Genomic DNA, 3,610 nt, shown 5'->3' with positions numbered 1-3,610 from the left:
AAAACCCATCTTTTTGTTGTCTGCAAGAAACTCATCTCACTTTCAAGGACAGGTACTACCTTAAGGTGAAAGGATGGAAAAAAATATACCAAACGTATGGTACTAAGAAAAAAAGCAGGTGTTGCAATTTTAATATTTGATAAAATATACTTTAAAACTAATCAGAAGAAACAAACAAGGCTACTTCATTCTGATCAAAGGAACAATAAACCAAGAAGATATTACAATCATGAACATATATTCACCAAACTCTGGTGCACCCAACTTCATAAAAACAGTACTACAGGACTTTAAAAGCCAGATTAATCTCAACTCATTAATAGCAGGGGACTTCAATACCCCATTGTCACCATTAGATAGGTCAAACAGGACAGAGAATTAACAGAGAGACATCTGAATTAAACAATACTATATATCAAATGGACCTAACAGCCATCTACCGAATATTCCACCCAAGCACCAAAGAATATACTTTCTATTCAGCGCCCCATCCAACCTTCTCCAAAATCAACCATGTACTGGGGCACAAAACAAGCCTCAACAAATACAAAAAGATTGAAATAATTCCATGCATTCTATCAGACCACAATGCAATAAAGTTTACAATCAACACCTGAAGAAGCCCTAATCACCACATGAACACATGGAGATTAAACAACACACTCCTGAATGATGAATAGGTCAAAGGGGAAATTAAGAAAGAAATAAAGCATTCCTGGAACTAAACAAAAAGGACAATACAACACAACAAAACCTCTGAGACACGTTGAAAGTAGTCCTTAGAGGGAAGTTTATACCTCTAAGTGCCTACTTTAAGTAATCGGAAAGAACACAAAAAAATGACTTAACATCAACACACTTGAAAAGCAACAGCAAATGAAACCCAAACCCAGCAGAAAGGAATAACAAAAATCAGGGCAGAAATTAATGAAACTGAAACAAAGAAAACAATATAAAGAATCAACAATTCCAAGAGTTGGCTCTTTGAGAAGATAAACAAGATTGACAGACTGCTAGCCCAGTTAAACAAAAGAAAGAAAGAGCACCTCAAAATCAACAAAATTAGAGATGAAAGGGGAAACATCACAACAGACACCAAAGAGATCCAGAACATTATAAGAGAATACTTTAAAAACCTATATGCTGCCAGGCATGGTGGTGCAAACCTTTTATCCCAGCACTTGGGAGGCAAAGGCAGGCAGATCTCTGTGCGTTCAAGGCCAGTCTGGTCTACATAGTCAGTTCCAGGACAGCTGGAGCTACAGAGAGACCCTGTCTCAAAAAAGAACAACAAGAACAAAAAACATATATGCTACTAAATTTGAAAACCTAAAAGATATGGATGGGGACCTAAAAGCATGGGAACCACCAATACTAAACCTAGAAGAGATTAACAGCTTAAACAGACCCATAACACATAAGGAAATTGAAACAGTAATACAAAACTTCCTGACTAAAAAGAGCCCAGGACCAGATGGGTTTACACAAGAATTCTACCAGACATTTAAAGAGGATCTACATCCAATACTACTTAAGTTATTCAAAAAGATAGAAATGGAGGGAGAACTTCCAAATTCCTTCTATGAAGCCAGCATCACTCTCATACCAAAGCCAGGTAAAGATACAACCAAAAAAGAAAACTATAGACCCATCTTTAATGAACATAGATGAAAAAATTCTCAACAAAATACTTGTAAACCCCATACAGACACACATCAAAAAGATCATCCACCATGATCAAATTGGCTTTATTCCAGAGATGCAGGGATGGTTCAATATACTTATCAATAAACGTCATCAATGGGCTCAAAAACAAGAATCACATGGTCATCTCAATAGATGCAGAGAAGGCCTTTGACAAAATTCAACATGCATTTATGTTCCAAGTCCTAGAGAGAATTGGACAGGAGGGAACATACCTCAAGTTAATTGAAGCCATATATAACAAACCCACAGCCAACATCATTCTAAATGGAGAAAAACTGGAAGCATTCCCATTGAAATCAGGAATCAGACAAGGCTGTCCACTATCTCCACTCCTCTTTAACATAGTGCTTGAAACTCTTGCAAGAGCAATAAGAGCAAAAAATTAAAAGAGTAGTAATTGGAAGAGATCGAATTATCCCCCTTTGCAGATGATATGATATTGTACCTAAGAGATGCCAAAAATTCCACCAGAAAACTCCTAGAAATTATTAACACATTCAGTAAAGTGGCAGGTTACAAAATTAATCTACAAAAGTCTGCAGCCCTTTTATATACCAATAACAAGCAATCAGAGAAAGAGTACATGGAAACACTCCCCTCCACAATAGCTTCAAAAAATATCTTGGAATACACCTGACCAAATACATTAAAGAACCCTAGAAAGAAAAATTTAATTCCTTAAAGAAAGAGATTGAGGAAGACATCAGAAGATGGAAAGACTTCCCATGCTCATGGATTGGAAGAATTAATACTGTGAAAATGACCATCCTACCAAAAGCCGTTTACAGATTCAATGCAATGCCAATCAAAATCCCCATGACATCCTAAGAAAAAACCATCCTAAGATTCATATGGAAGCAAAAAAGACCTCAGGTAGCCAAAGCAACCCTGAACACCAAGAGCAATGCTGGGGGGATTACTATACCAGATATTAAACTGTATTACAGAGCTATAGTCATAAAAACAACATGGTACTAGCACAAAAATAGACCCATAGATCAATAGAACAAAACTGAAGACCCAAACATGAGTAAAATCAATTTCAGCCACCTGATATTTGACAAAGGGGCCAAGAATATTCACTGGAGGAAAGACAGCATGTCAGCAAATGGTGCTGGCAAAACTGGGTCTCCACCTGTAGAAGAATGAAACTAAACCCCTATCTTTCACCTTGCACAAGTGTCGACTCCAAATGGATCAAAGAACTCAATGTGAAGCCTGAAACTCTGAAACTCTTAGAAGAAAACATTGGCAATAACCTACAAGATATAGGTGTAGGAAAGGATTTTCTAAACAGGACATCAACATCAATTGCTCAGGAAACAAGGGCAAGAATTCACAAATCGGACCTCATTAAACTAAAAAGCTTCTGTACATCAAAGGAGACAACCAAGGAAGCAAACAGAAAACGTACAGAATGGGAGGTAATCTACCAGCGGTACATCCGACAGAGGTTTAATATCCAGAATACATACCAGACTCAAAAAACAGAATCAAGACAAGAAGTAACCCGATTAAAAGATGGGCTAAGGAACTGAACAGAGAGTTCTCAAATGAAGAAGTAAAGATGGCTAAGAAGTATCTTAAAAGGTGTTCAACATCATTAGTAATTACAAAAATGCAAATGAAAACCACTTTAAGATTTCCTCTTACCCAAGTCAGACTGGCTAAGATCAAGAGAAAAACTGATACCAAATGTTGGAGAGGATGTGGGGAAAGGGGTACACTCATCCACTGCTGGTGGGACTGCAAGCTTGTTTAACCCCTATGGAAAGCAGTATGGAGAACTCTTAAAAAACTACAAATGAACCTACCATTTGACCCAGTTATACCATTCCTTGGCATATACCCAAAGAACTCATCCTACTGCAGAGACACTTGTACATTCATGTTTGTTGCTGCT

General features: G+C 37.3%; 1 protein-coding gene and 1 pseudogene across 2 annotated transcripts in view; both read left to right on the top strand.

Moving 5' to 3' along the window:
• Wdr64 (WD repeat domain 64) overlaps positions 1-3,610 on the top strand; it is a 159,834-nt gene that overhangs the window by 72,467 nt on the left and 83,757 nt on the right. The window lies entirely within an intron of this gene.
• Positions 1-3,610, top strand: part of LOC103746897 — a 10,399-nt pseudogene that overhangs the window by 2,498 nt on the left and 4,291 nt on the right.

Source organism: Nannospalax galili, unplaced genomic scaffold (assembly GCF_000622305.1).
Source record: "Nannospalax galili isolate Female #2095 unplaced genomic scaffold, S.galili_v1.0 scaffold543, whole genome shotgun sequence".
NCBI classification, from domain to species: Eukaryota; Metazoa; Chordata; class Mammalia; order Rodentia; family Spalacidae; genus Nannospalax; species Nannospalax galili.
The sequence above is the reverse complement of the archived record's forward strand: the minus strand, read 5'-3'. Positions and strand labels throughout refer to the sequence as shown.